The sequence below is a fragment of the Bos grunniens genome, chromosome 5 (assembly GCF_055505025.1).
Source record: "Bos grunniens cultivar Pamir isolate PY7600 chromosome 5, Bosgru_T2T1.0, whole genome shotgun sequence".
NCBI lineage: Eukaryota > Metazoa > Chordata > Mammalia > Artiodactyla > Bovidae > Bos > Bos grunniens.
This window is the reverse complement of record NC_141169.1, coordinates 100,394,563-100,412,665: the sequence shown is the minus strand read 5'-3', so window position 1 is coordinate 100,412,665 and position 18,103 is coordinate 100,394,563. Positions and strand designations below refer to the sequence as shown.

The following is an 18,103-nucleotide window of genomic DNA, read 5'->3' as shown; positions in this document are numbered from 1 at the left end:
TTTAAATATAAAAAGACTCCTAGAGACTAAGTATTTATGACAAATATGTTTATTAATTCATTTGTATAATTCTCAAAAAATCAAAAGGTTCTGAGTGTCTATGCTTTGTGTGACACTCTGATATTTTTGCTTTAACTCTAGACTCTGGATTCTTCTTTCATGAAGTCATTTATCAGTTTCTGCCAAAAACAAAAAAAGTTATGAATAACATAAAGTGACAGTAGAATAAAGACAGTCAGATTGTGAATCTGGAATGTTACTGAGATGTGCAAACCTCATCAGTTTTCTTTTAACCTTCTTCTTCTGAGTTTTAAGCACAGACAGGCTTCTCACACAGGCACGAGGAAGACATGGTGCAGTTATCTATGCCGACAGTGTGCACGCCTGCATACACACACTTCCCCTGGAAATCCATACTTGGCTTCGGTAGACGCCACTTGCTGTGTTCAAATAAAGTAACATTACTTTAGAACATGATGTGTGAAATTTATTATACCTGGCACTGTAGGGAATTCGTGGGAGTAAAGGCACTCACTCTCCCTCTTTTCAAAGAACTCACACGATGCCATATACACAAAGAGATAGGCATATGATAAGTAAGTTTCACAAAATGTGTTAATTATTTCTAAGTACTGGCTTCCCTGATAGCTCAGTTGGTAAAGAATCCGCCTGCAATGCAGGAGACCCAGGTTCGATTCCTGGCTCGGGAAGATCCCTTGAAGAAGGGAAAGCCTACCCACTCCAGTATTGTTGCCAGGAGAATTCCATGGACAGTCCATGGGGTCTCAAAGAGTCGGACAGGACTGAGAGACTTTCACTTTTACTTTATTGTCCAAAATGTTTGTTCATTTTTTTTTCTGTAACAGTTTATGGAAAAATCAGAACAAACTTTTGGCCAACCCAATATTTTATATGTGGGAAGAGGTACACCTGCATAAAGAAGAAGAGACTGGTCCAGTTGGGAAAATTATGACAATAGCAGGAAAGACAGGACATATGATCTGGGATACAGAATTAAGTTTAAGTATAGATCAGCACAACTACAATATTGTAAAGTAATTAGCCTCCAATTAAAATAAATTAATTTTAAAAAGAAAACACACGCATGTACAGTTGCAGCTGGAATGGGAATACTTTACTTGTAAATATGTTAGATATAAAAGCTAGCCAGAATTACTAACAAAATTTAGAATATATATATATATATATATATATATGCATGCATGCACGTTGTCACTTCAGTCGTGTCCGACTCTGTGTGACCCCATAGATGGCAGCCCACCAGGCTCCTCTGTCCACAGGATTCTCTAGGCAAGAATACTGGAGTGGGTTGCAGTTTCCTTCTCCTATATATATATATATTCTAAATTTTGTGTGTGTATATATATACACACATATACATATATTTGTGTGTGTGAGAGACCATGTGAATGTATGTGTGTACGGATCCTTGAACAAAGTGGATTTCAACTACTCAGTTCTAACTATATGAAGATTTTTTTCAATAGTAAATCCTACAGTATTACAGGATCCATGGCTAGTTTAACATGTAGTTTTAAAGGGCCAATTAAAACTTCCAAGCAGATTTTCTTCTACATGGAGGAGTTGGTGCCCCTAACCCCCACCCCTGCTCTACATTGTTCAAAGATCAAGTGTATATGTACTATGCTGGGACAGTTGCCTCTGTTCTGATACATTCATCTTACTTCAATTTATAAAATCACCATTGGTAGAAATGCTAGTAGGCAGATGCTACCAAACATTCTGGTTGAATTTAATCCTTTACTAAAGATCTAGAATATAAGGAATATTTTAGTTCAATGTCAATAAAATGACTTTTCATCCACTCTAGAGCAAAACTGGTTGTTTAATACTATCTGAAAAAAAAGACAAAGCTTATTTACTGAATTGCTAAAGGCATAGTACATTTTTTTTAAATACCAAAGGAACTAGAAAGAAATTCTGAACTGTGTTGGGAAAATTAAATTGCCAAAATAGTTCATACATTATTTCATTTATTAATTCAACATATCTATTGAATGTTCTATGTTCCAAACATTGTACAAGGTTTGAAGTAGAGGAAACCTTTCAACTCATAAAATTCCTATAATTAAAATGATCGACCATAAAAGTCAAAATAGATTAAAAATTTGATGCATTAGTACAGCAATTTCAGGAAAATATTCATATATGTTTACACACAAAATACTCGTAAAAACTATGAAATATTTAAGGGACATATATGATGACTAAAATTATTTAAATATTAAATTCTAGTATATGATGAATGATATTAAAACCAGTGATAAAAAATGAGTCGTTTAAGCAGTGCTCTGAAAAGTGATTGCCTAATTGAAATATACATAGAGAGACAGATATAATTACATCTACATTTGAATACTCATGTACATGCCTCAGCTTTCTCCTTCACACCTTTATGTGTTAAGATACATTTCAAATGAGTTAAAAAAAATCTAATTTTATTTAAATGTTAATCATCTGTTTATGTGATAGAAGCAAATAAACTTAAAGAGCAAATTATTAAAGGAAAAAACTGGAAAGCTGTGCCTGCAAGAGAAGTTACAAACTATATACAAGAAATCTTAAAAGAAATAAAAAGATAAATAGGATAAAACTGTCAAAAGAATTGACATTAAAAGTTAGAAGAAAAACAGCCTTACTAAACATCAGAATAATATAACCTAATGGAACAAAGTAAAAATAATTGGCTATCAAGATTATCAATCTTATTCTCTAAGATTGGCACATGGTGATGAAAGAGCTTGAAATATTTTTTCCTGACATAGTTGTCTAATGCAGTGTTTCTGAATAACAACTGAAAAATATGCCTTTAAAACCAAAAAATAGACCTAAATTATTTGTATGAGAAATGACAGTTCTATGCTTGTTCCCAATAAAAATACCAGAGAGGTACTCAGATTCATACTTATGATATTCTTTCCCATAATCATATTTCTTACCTGAAATTGTAATCATTCAGGTCATCTAATAATAAGGATATACTTACACTAATTTTAAAATATCTAAATGACTTAATTATTTATAAAGTTGCTGACAATATAATATGAAATAACAAAAGCGAGAAGTAAAGAGGACTAAATTTTGTCCCTAATAATCTCTATTTCCTCAAAACTCTTTAGGCTAGACATTGGAAAAGGAGTAAGGCATTGGATTATTTAGTAGAAACTTACAGGCCAGAAGGAAGAGAACCATCCTCCCACTTCCATTCATTGTCCTTTTCCTTATAAGACAGGCCAAGCCAAGTTTGGTTTACTGCAAGTAACTTCAGAATACACTGCATGGAAACAGAATGCACAAAGCTATTAACACCAGAAGTCCATTAGACATAAAAATACAGAACTTGTGTCTCAGTTCAGTTCAGTTCAATCACTCAGTTGTGTCCGACTCTGCAGCATTCCAGGCTTCCCTGTCCTGTGTCTAAAGAATCATAAAAAAAGAATCTAAAAAACTGGTGTCTAAAGAATCATAAAAATAATGCAGTATATATATGCCCACTGATAAGTGAAACATTGAAAAAATATTTGAGTTCTTCTTCAACCCCAAAAATAAAATAAACAAAGCTAATCATTTTTTTTGTTTGTTTTTTAGCTTAGTCCCAGTAATGAAAAGGGTATTATTTTCCCAGTGTATTTTAGAAATATTTAAGTTGCAAAAAGAAAGGGCACAGTGTTAACTGTTTTTTAATTCATATACTTTTTTAAACTTACAGATATTAAAAAAAATTTTTTTTTCATATTTATTATTTTTTTAAATAATTTTTAACATTTTTAAATTTCAGGTATACACATGCTCCCCATCCTGAACCTTAAAAGCTTCTGCACATCAAAGGAAACTATTAGCAAGGTGAAAAGACAGCCTTCAGAATGGGGGAAAATAATAGCAAATGAAGCAACTGACAAACAACTAATCTCAAAAATATACAAGCAACTCCTACAGCTGAACTCCAGAAAAATAAATGACCCAATCAAAAAATGGGCCAAAGATCTAAATAGACATTTCTCCAAAGAAGACATACAGATGGCTAACAAACACATGAAAAGATGCTCAACATCACTCATTATCAGAGAAATGCAAATCAAAACCACTATGAGGTACCATTTCACACCAGTCAGAATGGCTGCAATCCAAAAGTCTACAAATAATAAATGCTGGAGAGGGTGTGGAGAAAAGGGAACCCTCTTACACTGTTGGTGGGAATGCAAACTAGTACAGCCACTATGGAGAACAGTGTGGAGATTCCTTAAAAAACTGGAAATAGAACTGCCTTATGATCCAGCAATCCCACTGCTGGGCATACACACTGAGGAAACCAGAAGGGAAAGAGACACGTGTACCCCAATGTTCATCGCAGCACTGTTTATAATAGCCAGGACATGGAAACAACCTAGATGTCCATCAGCAGATGAATGGATAAGAAAGCAGTGGTACATATACACAATGGAGTATTACTCAGCCATTAAAAAGAAAACATTTGAATCAGTTCTAATAAGGTGGATGAAACTGGAGACTATTATACAGAGTGAAGTAAGCCAGAAGGAAAAACATAAATACAGTATACTAACGCATATATATGGAATTTAGAAAGACGGTAACGATAACCCTGTGTACGAGACAGCAAAAGAGACACTGATGTATAGAACAGTCTTATGGACTCTGTGGGAGAGGGAGAGGGTGGGAAGATTTGGGAGAATGGCATTAAAAATTTATTACACAAATACATGCACTTGGTTTTAGAAGTCAAGTGATGCTAAATATATATATATATATATATATGTGTGTGTGTGTGTGTGTGTGTGTGTATAGTCATCCCTCCCTCACTAAATGCCTTTCTCCAGAGGCAATTATCTTCTCCTGTTTGTCCTATGACTTCCTATTTTACAAAGGCAGAATTTTTAGTCTCATGCTCTATTTTCTCACCTCCTGTCTCTTTTTGATATAGTTACTTCACAATTTTTAGCTTGTGTTTTAATACTTTTACCAGGTTAATATTATTTTTTTCTGAGCCAAATAGTAAGTGATGATATAACAGAAAAATTTCCATTTAAGAGGACACCACACCAATATATGAATCACTTTATTATTTGACCATTTGTTCAACTCTGTGCCTGTTTTTAGAGCTTGAGATATATCATGGAACAAAAATGTGAAAAATCCCTGCTTTGGAGGGTTGTGGGCCAGACAGAAGTCAACAACATACATATAAATAATATGATATATAAGAAGGTGACAAGTGCTATAAAAATTAAAGCAGGGTAAGAATGCCTACAAGTGAAGAGGAGAGGCTGAGGGGTGGGGTGGGCTCTGATACACAGGTTGCAATTTTAAGTAGGTGTCAGGGCAGGTCTCATTAAGAGGCTGACAAGTGTATAAACAGCTGAAGGAGATGAAGTAGTTCACCATGGTTGTATCAGAGAGAAGACTATTACATGCAGTGAAGTGAAAGTGTTAGTTGCTCAGTCGTGTGGAACTCTTTGCAACCCCAAGGACTATGTATAGCCCACAAGGCTCCTCTGTCCATGGAATTCTCCAAGCAAGAATACTGGAGTAGGTTGCAATTCCCTTCTCCAGGGGATCTTCCCAACCCAGGGATAGAACCTAGGTCTCTTACACTGCAGGCAGATTCTTTACCCTCTGAGCCACAAGGGAAGAGGGAACAGCAAATGCAATGTTTCCGCAATGAATGTGTGCATGTATGTTAGGAAAGAAAGGTGGAGCACTCAACGGAAAGATGAATGGAAATGAAACAGGAGAGCTCCCCTTACCCTGATTTCAGAGCTGCCCGTGAGCTCTTCCTTCCACTGGTGGCTACTACACATTTATATCCCAGAAGTAAAGAATGAAATAGAATCTCACCATCAATCTACTCCTTTCTGTGTTTAAAAATGTAGCATTCCAAAAGACACAAAGATCTGAACACTCTGACCAAGAAACTGTTTTCATGGTCTGGTAGTAGCAGTGGTCTCTGTGTTGTACCCAGTGACTCAGAGGAGATCCACACCCGTCTCCTAGGAAAGAAAATATAACTCAGAGCCCACAGAACTTCCCAAACAAGGCCTTATGTCCTCACACTCCCCTGCTTAAAAGAATGAGGTCATTATTAAAAATTATTGTCAACTCAGAATTGTCTCACTTCCAAATTACCTCCTTTTGCCTTTAGTTCTTGTAGAGCCTCAGTCATATTCTTATTCTGGTTTTGGAGCTTCTCTAGGATTTCTATATAAGACAACGAGACTTAACATTAGAGATGACCACACATTTCATCCGATTTTGTACTATTTGAAGAGTCATAATAATAACAATGGTCAACAGGCACAGTGTACAAATAGTTTTAGTCCAGTTCCCTTCCCTACTTAATTAGCTTCATCTCTGCCTGAAATAACCAGGTGCTTAGAAATTAGCATTTTAAAATGCACAATTTAGTGATTATAGTCAGCAGTACTGTATTATAAGCTCAAAATTGCTAAAGGAATAGATCTCAGTTATTGTCAACACAAAAAATGAAATGACAACTTGTGTCATAATAAAGGCATAAGCTAATGCTATTATAGTAACCATATTGCGATATACAAATGTTTCAAAACCACACATTGTACAGCTCAAAATTACACAAAGTTATGTGTTAATTACATTTCAATAAAAAAAAAAAGAAACCAGGTTTTTAGCATGATGAATCACTAAGGGATTCTCAGGTTGTTCATTTAATTATTCAATATAGGTTCAATATCTCAAAGGAAAAAACTAACATTTTAATGCAAGGCCTTTGTAAAATACTTATCTACACTATTTTTGTATTAAAATTTAATTAGCATAAAAGAAGCCTTATGATAATTATTATAAACACTCCCTCCTTAGGAGGCACTTACAAACTATGACAATGCCATTGATTTCCAGATATTTGTATTCTTCCATTTTCATGCTCCCTGAACATTTTGCACATACTTCTCCTGCACACTTTGAAACTTTTGTTTATGTTTGGTTTATATGTTTTCTCTAAGCTTCCCAAGGGCAGGGTTCATATTGTATTTATCATTGATCACCAGCCAAGTGGCTGGCACCTGGTGTGCATTGAATAAATGTGCATGCTTAACTGAGTGAACAAGTTAGTTAACTAATACAAGAGGATACATTTGGTAAATATGAGACTCCTGCAGTTTCAGAAGATCAATGAATTAAAAAAAAAAACAAGAAGCCATCAACACCACTATGCTGCTGTATAAACTCCTTTTTTATTATATAACCAATCATTTTATGGCTGCAACAAGAAAAACAATCTAGCATTCTGTAAAGATAATTTGTTCTAGTTCTAAAATTACCTTTATTTTGGTCAAGAAGTTTTTGAACCTGAATAAATTTTTTCTCTTTGTTTTGGAAAGACTCATTCCATTGGTTAAAGCTCTTCATCTTGCTCTCTGATTCCTGAACACTTTGAAAGTCTAGAACAAGAATTCCAGATAAATATAAAACACATGCTCAGTTATGAAATGGTAGAGAGACTGTGAAGCTTAATTTTTTTTTTGAAGCTTAATTTTTGTAGCATATCCTTAATAAAGTTCCCAACAAATGTTTTAACAACTATAATAAGATATTTAGCTAAATATGTTTTCATTTATCCACTGTTACTTTTAAAGTCTATACCTAAATCTAAAATATCATCCTAATTCCTTGTAAGATTGAACGTATGCTTATATTAACAGAACAATGCTTCAGCTGAATTAAAACAGATGACAATGAGACTTGACAAAGCCAAGTCTCAAATAAATCTTTTGGCATCATGACTTGATGCAATGTGTAGAATTTCACTTTCTAATCAAATCTTAAAGTTCTGAATTTCAAACTAACGTTATCAATGTGAAAACACTATACTTAAATAACTAGTTGTGAACAATTTTAATACTAATTAAAATATTCTGTTCATCTAATTTATGATGCTGGAGAAATGGGCAGTATGAAGAAATTGTAAAAGAAGTTACTTTTTATTTTCAGAGTAAAGACGTTACATATTCACTGAGCTTGATATCTTAGTAGGTTGTAATCTTCAAAATAATCTTCAAAATAATGATTCTGTGATTATAGTAGTATAATCACTACTATTAATATCTTCTGCAGTAATTTCAATCATATAATCTCCTTGGGAAAAAATGATTATTGAGAACTCACAAGGTTAAATTCATTCATAAAATAAAAAATGTAATATTTTTATATCATTTTTTTCCTGTTCTTCATTCAGTATGGCAATAAAACATTTACCAAAAACTATTATCTGGAAATGATTTAAAGAAACATGATAATCGGACAAAGAGTCTATTATTTCTTTTTCTCCAATTAATTGGACTTACACTGGTAACCAAAGAATCCACACAGCATCAAAAGCAGCAGGCTGAAGATTCCCAGGATCACAGGAATTATTCCATAGAGAGAGAAGGAAAAACGAGAAGCTAAGAAACAGAGTGAGTGAAAAATCAGAGATAAAGTAAGCTCCTGTTATTTGAAAGATTAATATCATTATTTTAATATTATTGTTTAAGTGCTATATATTTTATGAAAAATAATACCCAAAGTGTGAATTACTATAAACTATTAGGCTGAATAAGAGAGGAAAAAGTATTTTAGAGGATTTACAGAAAATAATTAATGTAGCAGACCTGATTTCTATCCTGAAAGGCCCGCTTACAAGGTTGGCCATGGCTGGGATCTGGAAACCTACATTTCAGTAGAGTTTCCACAACCACTAATTGATAGTAATGGCTCACCTTGTCTTCTCTGTTTGTACAAACAATGTAGCTTTTGCTTCCCTTTGGGAAGTCTGGAATTTTGTTACATGCCAACCAGATGCTACCTATGGGATTAACCCCCTAATAAATACTCTGAACATTGATTCTCTAATGAGTTTCCCTGGTTGTCAACATTTGACACATTGTCATGATGTATTGCTGGGGGAATTCCTGTGACCTGTGTGACTCTACTGGGAGAGGACTCTAGGAAGGTTGAGCCTGGTCTCCCCCACACTTCACTTCATGCACCTTTTCCCTTTGCTGATTATGTTTGTTATCCTTCCATTGTCATAAATCTCAGCTACAAGTACAACTCTATAGGGTCCTGTGAGTTCTCCTAGTGAATCATTAAACCTAGGCATATCTTTGGGGACTTACAGTGCAGGTAAAAAATTTACATACAGGTATTATTAAAATTAACCTTAAATATTAGGTACAAACTTTTAGTTCAGACTACATTACCTTCATTCATACAATCAGATACAGAAATGCTTATCAATATTAAATCTGTGCTATTATTAAGATAGAACTCTTTTTTTTTCACTTGATGACTTGTAGTAGATTCCCTTGATGTGTGCATGCTAAGTCACTTCAGTCGTGTTGGACTCTTTGAGACCCTATGGACTGTAGCCCATCAGGCTCCTCTGTCCATGAGATTCTCCAGGGAAGATACTGGAGTGGGTTATCATCCCTCCTCCAAGGAGTCTTCCTGACCCAGGGTCCCTGAATCTCTTACATCTCCTGCATTGGCAAGCAGGTTCTTTACCACTAGCACCACCTGGGAAGCCCCATTCATAAAGAATTACAGTAAATCTTAGTGACTGTTTTAAAGGGACAATAGTTGGTTTTAGATGAAACAATATCTATAATTTATTCAATTTCACAAAAGTATATGCTTCATCCCCACATTCTAGAAATTAAACTTTCAGAGATCATTGTTAATAGTTTTTTGTTGGTAAGTTTATTTCCCTCCAAAACAAATGTATAAACTCTAGTGTAAAAAAAAAGTATTTTTTTTTTTTGTACTTCAAAAATAAAGAATTGTACTTTTGAAACAAAATGAAAAGCTGCCATATTAGAGAATAGTTATTTTTATAACTAATATCCAAATCATTTATTTAACTTTCTGTATAATATAACCTGGTGGTTATCAACCAGAGGAAAGTTTAATCCCCAGAGGACAATATTAAATATTTGGAGACACTCTTGATGTGATTATTGAGGGTCAGGTAGTACTGACATCTAGTGCATAGATGTCAAAAAGATGCTAAACATTCTACAATCACTAACCAAGAGTCATCTAGCCCAAAATGTCCTTAAACCTGAGGTTGAGAAACCCTCCTCTATTAAATTATGTTGGTTAATTATGATCAAAAAGAGGTATCATGTAATAGGGTTTTATCTTTGTCTTTTTTACACATTTTCTGAGTTTTAAACCTTGATCAAGTTCTCTGTTTTATGTAAGAAAACAATTCTAAATGTGGACCATGGCTTCTTCCATGTTTAACTATGCTCCTTCATATATGAAAACGTCAAACCGCTGTCAGAAAATACGCATTTGTTTTACTCCTAAATACATGTTCTAAACATTCTCATCTCTATATTTTTTCTAAATTTTAAAATTTCTAGATAGTAACAATTAGAGAAACATAAAATGGAAGGTGTACCTAAAGATAACAAAAAGAGACCATAAATGAATAAACTCTAGTGTGTCTACTTTACCGTTCACGTTGGTGTGCTCAGGAATTGGGCCCCATTCATCCTCAGGAGGAGGAGGAGGAAGGGCAAGAGATGGTTCCAAGTCCACAATAGGGATGGTCTCTGTCTGCTCTGTATTTTCTTTTAACACAGAAAATATATCATAACTTTACAACTTTGTAAAACAAATGAGATTAGAATTTGAGAACAATTACTATTTCCAAAGATCCCTAGAAATACAAATATTATAGAAATAAAATCAAAGATACTCAAACCACATTTCCACTCAACAGCCCAGCTTTCCTAAAAGTATTTAAGCTGGTTGCTTACACTTTGGACCGAGTCAAGAAATAAGATAATTATTTTTTAAAATATGTTTAAAAGCAATCTTTCAGGTAATCTGGGAAATGTTAAAAATATAATGCTCCTAGAATAATTATAACTAGCATTATATCAAATAAAAACCACCAAAATTGTATTTTCATTAAATACAAGGTTTAAAAAGAAAAAATACCTGGAGGTTGTTCACAGTCTGAAGCATCTGACATTCTAGAGCCTTTTGGATTATTTATTTATCCCAAGTGTGAAGAAGAGCTTACAAAGATGCTGGCAGGTGAATGAAGAGTTATCTCTTCCACTTTCTTCCTAGAGTTGACGAGAAGATCAGACATAGTCTCAGGTGGGGCAGCTACTTACAGTTGTATGAAACTAACTAAATTTGGCAAAAAAACCACAGAGGAAATGTGAATCTATAACTGGATATTTTCTAATAGATATACAGAAATAAAGTCATCCCTACTTAACTAAACTATATACTGCTGCTGCTACTGCTAAGTCGCTTCAGTCGTGTCCAACTCTGTGCGACCCCGGAGACGGCAGCCCACCAGGCTCCCCCGTCCCTGGGATTCTCCAGACAAGAACACTGGAGTAGGTTGCCATTTCCTTCTCCAATGCATGAAAGTGAAAAGTTAAAGTGAAGTCGCTCAGTCACGTCCGACTCTTAGCGACCCCATGGACTGCAGCCTACCAGGCTCCTCCGTCCATGGGATTTTCCAGGCAAGAGAACTAGAGTGGGGTGCCATTGCCTTCTCCAAACTATATACAACAAGCCTTTAAGTATCATCTGGTTTGTTTAGGTAATAGTCCATCGCTCCAGAAATTAATTAGGAAAAGCCACTATCATAAATAACACAACTGAGTATTCTAGAGTGAAATGTTTCATGAAACTTGAGTATGAAGTAAGGGAAGATACAAATATAAGGAAACTAATTAGAAAAAGGAGTAACACTGGAAATAACATCTGTTCGTTAAAGGTAGATTTAAACGACTGCCTATATAAAATGGCACTTGAAGATGGAAATCACAAAATAAAATCTGCACGTCCACATAGTGACAGATTGGCTTAAAGTTTTTTGATACTACCCCCACCCAACTTTGTTTCAAAGGAAAAACAAATTCTATTCATATAAATATGGTTGGGTTAACCACCGAAATCAACCTTTTACTCTTCACTGCTCAACTGAAAAAAAGTTCAATATTTGCAGTGGGAATAAATAGATAATGTACACAAACAAAAATAGACATAAGATTTTTCTCATTGGGTTTATAACCTCATAGAAACCAATGTATGTTCAAGTCTGGTTGAAACCACACAAGATACCTCAGATACAGGCAGTGGTCATGTTTCCCATCCTCCTGTGTCCAGTTCAGATCAAATGGTTTTACAAGTAATCCTAAAATAGACCACATTTTATCGTTTAATGTATGAAAACACAAGATTGGTTGACTAAAAAGAATATTATAACCTTACTCTTCAAAGATCTCAGTAAAGCCAGGGATGGAGAAAGCAGAGACTTCATAAAAAATATTCTACACTGACTTTCTGCCTATATTGTAATTCAATTTTATTTTGTTTACTTTCTAACTCTAAATTTAAAAATATGATTATGTTGCTTTGGGTCAGGATTCAGATAAGTTGGAAAAAATAAAAAGTATTAATCATTAATGTGTGAATATCACTTATAAGCCAATATGAAAATATTATATGGACATACACAGTATCCTATTCTTGGGTAGTTCTATTATATTAGCATGAAGTAAATTTTATTGTACTATAGCCCTGTGATATGATTAACCACCTCTCCACTTGGGTGGTTATATATCCATGTGTTTCAAAGACAGAACACTTTAAAGAATAGTTAGAAGGAAGGTTCTAATAAGTTTTGTTATGTTTAGGAGCAAAAACCAAATAGAACAGTAGTGGGCACTTATAATGGCATATAAAAAAGGGAAAAAGGAAGGAAAATGAGGGGGAACAATATAAAAAGAAGAATAAAAAACAAGAAGAAACAATATATGCAAATATGTTTAATTCAAATGAATATAGAAAATTATTGACACTGGTGATCACAGGCAAATGGACTGTGGATAATTATTAGGCCTCATATTATATTGCATATTTATTTATCATGTTTTAAAAGAAATTCTAATAGATATAGGGAAATAAAATCAAAGAGTGATTTGACATTAAAAAATTCATGTTGTGAACAAATTTTCTTAAAGAACACTCATGACAGTATTATATTTGAGAACCATAAATATTAAAAAATATATGTCCATAAACTAAGGATTGGTCAATTCCCTATTAATATAATGAATATTATACATCCAATATAATCACCTTATTGAAATCTTCTTTATGACACAGGCATATGTTAGTATAGGTAAATTTACTGAATTAAAAAGACTACATCTAACTAAAAGAGTTTCTGCATATCAGGGCAAATGAAAATACCAACAAAATGAAAAGAAAAACCTCAAAATAGTAGAAAACACTTGCAAATCATATATCTGATAAAAGTTAATATCCAAAATAGATTTCCCAGGTGGTGCAGTGATTAAGAATCTGCCTGCTGATGCAGGAGACACAAGACACTTTGGTTTGATCCTTGGGTCAGAAAGAATCCCCTGGATGAGGACATGGCAACCCACTCCAGTATTCTTGCCTAGAAAATCTCATGGACAGAGAAACCTGGTGAGCTACAGTCCGAGGAGTCACAGAGAGTCAGATACAACTGAGTGATTGAACAAACACATACACAATATCCAAAATACATAAGGAACTCATACAACTCAATACCAAAAATAAAATCCAATTTTTTTAAATGGTCAGAAAAACCGAACAGACATTTTTCCAAAGACATGCAGATGACCAACATGGAAAGGTACTCAGTATCACTAATAATCAGGGAAATTTAAATCAAAACCACAATAAGATAATATCTCACCACTGTTGGAATGGCTAACATCAAAAAGACAAGAGTAAGAGGTATTAGTGAAGAAAGGAGAAAAGGAAAACCTTTTGCACTGTTGGTGGGAATAAAAATGGATGTGGCACTATGGAAAACAGTATGGAGATTTCTCAAAATATTAAAAATAGAACTGCCATATGATCCAGAAATTCCACTTCTGGATATATAACCAAAGGAAATGAAAACAGGAATATGAACAGATATCTTTACTATTATGTTCATTGTAGCATTGTTTATGAACATTAATGGCCAAGATATGGAAAACAGTACAAGTGATATATATTATAAACATGTAATGAAATATTGTATAACAAATATTTATAACTGTATAAGATCCCTTGGAGAAGAGAGAGGCTACAACTTCAGTAATCTTCAGCTTCCCTGGTGGCTCAGATGGTAAAGAATCTGCCTGTGAAATTGAAGGGGGGGGTTAATTCCTAAAAAGAACAGTTGCTTTCGAGAAAAAAAAGGCATATGGGAAAGAAGAAAAAGCAAATTCATATATTTCACAACACACATTATTAGAGGTACTTTACATATTGATTGCATCCAAAGGACAGTTGTTCTTTAGGTTTAATTTAATGTCATTATTAAGAAAAAATGAGGTATAATTTTCCATTGTTAGTCCAGGAAATAACCTAGAAAACAGTGAAATTCTCCTATATATACACATAATGTTTTGTTTTAAAGACGTCAATAACCAAGGATAGTTTATCTGAAATTATGAAAAGGATTACCAATAAATATGTAAGAGAGTAATGGTACATTTCTTTCTGAATATACAGAACAATGGAGAAGGGAATGGCAACCTACTCCAATATTCTTGCCTGGAGAATCCCAAGGACAGAGGAGCCTAGTGGACTACAGTCCAAGGGGTCATAAGAGTTGGATGTGACTGACTGACTAACACACACACACACATACAGTACAATTTTTTATTTTCTAATTTTTTGTTGCTACTATTATTCTAACTTTTTAAAGAAATTGCTGAGGATGTTTTAGAGTTTATTTGAAAACTGTACCACACAATCCTACAATTTTCACCACTTTGCAAAAAAAGACAATGGGGAAATAGCTTCAAAATTGCTGTCTTAGATATTCATATAGTTAAGATGGTTATCTATTAACACCCTCAGATGATCAACCAGTGTGTCTTAGATTGTCACCTACCACTTGATTGTACCATGAAAAATGGATTCTGCTTTATAAACTAATCAATTGTCATGCAGATATTGGCAGAGGCCCATAAGATAAACGGAGAAGGCAAATGGCACCCCACTTCAGTACTCTTGCCTGGAAAATCCCATGGACGGAGTAGCCTGGTGGGCTGCAGTCCATGGGGTTGCAAAGAGTCAGACATGACTGACTGATTTCACTTTCGCTTTTCACTTTCATGCATTGGAGAACGAAATGGCAACCTTCCCCAGTGTTCTTGCCTGGAGAATTCCAGAGATGGCAGAGCCTCGCAGGCTGCCATCTAAGCGGTCTCACAGAGTCGGACATGACTGAAGCAACTTAGCAGCAGCAGCAGCATAAGATAAAAAAGATTATAGGTCAAATTATAGGTCAGATTATGGGTCAGATTATGGGTCAATTAATAAAAAAACATACCCTTGGAGAAGGAAAGCAAAATTTTATAGTGGTGGTTAAGGAGAAAAAAAAAATCACAATTTCCAGACTCTCAACCCTGCTGATAAGAAGATAATTTAATTGAAATTGAATGATTACTATAGCCCATGTACAGCAGGGTAATTTTCAAAGTGGGAAAGTAGTTATTGAAAAGAATGATTCAGGTATAGGCGACCTTATTTGCAAAGCAAAAGTAGAGAGACAGATGTAGAGAATAAGTGTATAATTATCAAGGGGGGAAGGGGAGTGAGAGGAATTGGAGATTGGGATTGACATATTTAAACTATTGATACTATGTATAAAATAGATAACTAATGAGAACCAACTGTATAGCACAGAGAACTCTGCTCAGTGCTCTGTGGTGACCTGAATGGGAAAGAAATTCAAACAAGAGGGGATTTGTGTACAAATTCAGAAAACTAAGATCATGGCATCTGGTCCCATCACTTCATGGGAAATAGATGGGGAAACCGTGGAAACAGTGTCAGATTTTACTTTGGGGGGCTCCAAAATCACTGCAGATGGTGATTGCAGCCATGAAATTAAAAGACCCTTACTCCTTGGAAGGAAAGTTATTACCAACCTAGATAGCATATTCAAAAGCAGAAATACTACTTTGCCAACAAAAGTCCATCTAGTCAAGGCTATGGTTTTTCCAGTGGTCCTGTATGGATGTGACATTTGGACTGTGAAGAAAGCTGAATGCTGAAGAATTGATGCTTTGAACTGTGGTGCTGAAGAAGACTCTTGAGAGTCCCTTGGACTGCAAGGAGATCCAACCAGTCCATCCTAAAGCAGATCAGTCCTGGGCGTTCATTGGAAGGACTGATGCTGAAGCTAAACTCCAATACTTTGGCCACCTCATGCAAAGAGTTGACTCATTGGAAAAGACCCTGATGCTGGGAGGGATTAGGAGCAGGAGGAGAAGGGAATGACAGAGGATGAGATGGCTGGATGGCATCACTGACTCGATGGACATAAGTTTAGGTAAACTCTAGGAGTTGTTGATAGGGAGGCCTGCTGTGCTGCGGTTCATGGGGTCACAAAGAGTTGGACACAGCTGAACAACTGAACTGAACTGAATAGCTGATTCATTTTGCTGTATAGTAGAAACTAACACAACATTGTAAAGCAACTGCTTCCCGGGGAAGCAGATACATGACTCTATGCATTTGTCAAAGTCCATAGAACTGTATATCACAGAGTGAATTTTGATGTAGACTAAAATAAACAAAAATTCATCAAGATATCAAGGGATCCCAGAATGAGATGCAAATCACAACAAATGAATCTAACTATAATACAAATACATGAAACAATCTCACTGAAGGTGTTGGGAAAAATAGGAGCTGACTTAAGTGGGTTTGGAAAATGGCATTTTGGTCAGAAATGATAAAGTTAGAAGCAAAAGGATAGTGATCTAGTTGGTCAATTTGTTTCTCATGATAGATGGGTTAACACTTCTGAAATGGATTTATGTGTACAGATGGAAGTTGGTAGGAGACAGATTTCACACTTTCTGAAAAGCAAGTTACAGACCAAGCAGAAAAGGTAGGTTAGACTAAATACTGTGCCACTAGATTAGAGTCAGCAACATCTGTTTGAACTCATGTTTCACCCAATGTACATACAGATGAAGACATATACAAACAGATGCACATACGTGTGTATACATGGGTTAATACAATGCCTAGCTCTGTCCACTTAAAAAGTTAGAAGCAGTGAAACCCCCAAAGCAGCAAACATACCCAGTACCCAGATCTTGGTTTTTAAATGTTATTCATCAGTAAAAGGAACTAGAGCTCTTTGGAGAAATGACTGATTCTAAAGTTAGCACAGAGAAAATATATAAGCTGAGAGTATCTTACAGTGACAGAAAGTAGAAAGTGCTCAAAAATAAAAAGATTAGGGTAGGTCAAAGGCACAGAGGAGCTACCTAAAAGATCTCCCAAGAGGCAAAAGTGGAACAATTTATGCAACAAAAGTAATAAAGTAGTATTGCATTATAAACCCAAGAATAAAATTCATATCAGTGAGCCCATGCTATTAAAAATAAGTGATTGAATAATTAAATAAATGGGAGAGAAAAGACAAATCTTTACAGAAATTTTTCAGACATTCTTCTGCCCAGGAGGTGTAGTTTAACTCTGACTGAGGGTAGACTGGCTTTGGTGACTTGCTTTCTTCCATAGAACAGAGCTTGGAAAAAAGAAAATGATAACTTCACAGTGGGAAAACCTGACAAACACAAATTAACCAAGTGATAAGGTTAAGATCACCTTATCTTATCACCTTATCCATACCTTGTGGATAAATGTTATACCTGATAAGACCTGATGATTTAGGTTAGTTCACCTTTGTGGTAGTTTTTCTGAAAATCCCACATTTCCAGTCTCAACAAGAGAAAAACATCAGAAGAGCAAACTTAAGGGGCATTTGACATGAAATCTGGCCGCAAGAAAAGACTGGAAGTGTTACAGAACAAACAAAACATTATGACTGAATGTCGTGTTGTATCCTAAATTGAAATAATGCCATTTGCAGCAACATGGTGCTATTGTTCTATCAGTCAGTCGTGTCTGACCTCATGGACTGCAGCATGTCAGGCCTTCTTGTCCCTGCAGCAACATGGATGAACTTAAAAATCAGTCG

At 34.9% G+C, this 18,103-nt stretch overlaps 1 pseudogene across 1 annotated transcript; it reads right to left on the bottom strand.

Annotated features, from left to right (window-relative positions):
* Window positions 1-289: 289 nt before the first annotated feature.
* LOC147372724 (uncharacterized) lies at window positions 290-11,160 on the bottom strand (annotated as a pseudogene). The gene is made up of 8 exons (XR_015164751.1): window positions 11,026-11,160; window positions 10,536-10,652; window positions 8,379-8,477; window positions 7,356-7,475; window positions 6,184-6,255; window positions 5,896-6,047; window positions 3,213-3,316; window positions 290-440 (listed from the first exon to the last, which is right to left on the bottom strand). The product of XR_015164751.1 is annotated as an uncharacterized LOC147372724 (transcript).
* Window positions 11,161-18,103: the final 6,943 nt, after the last annotated feature.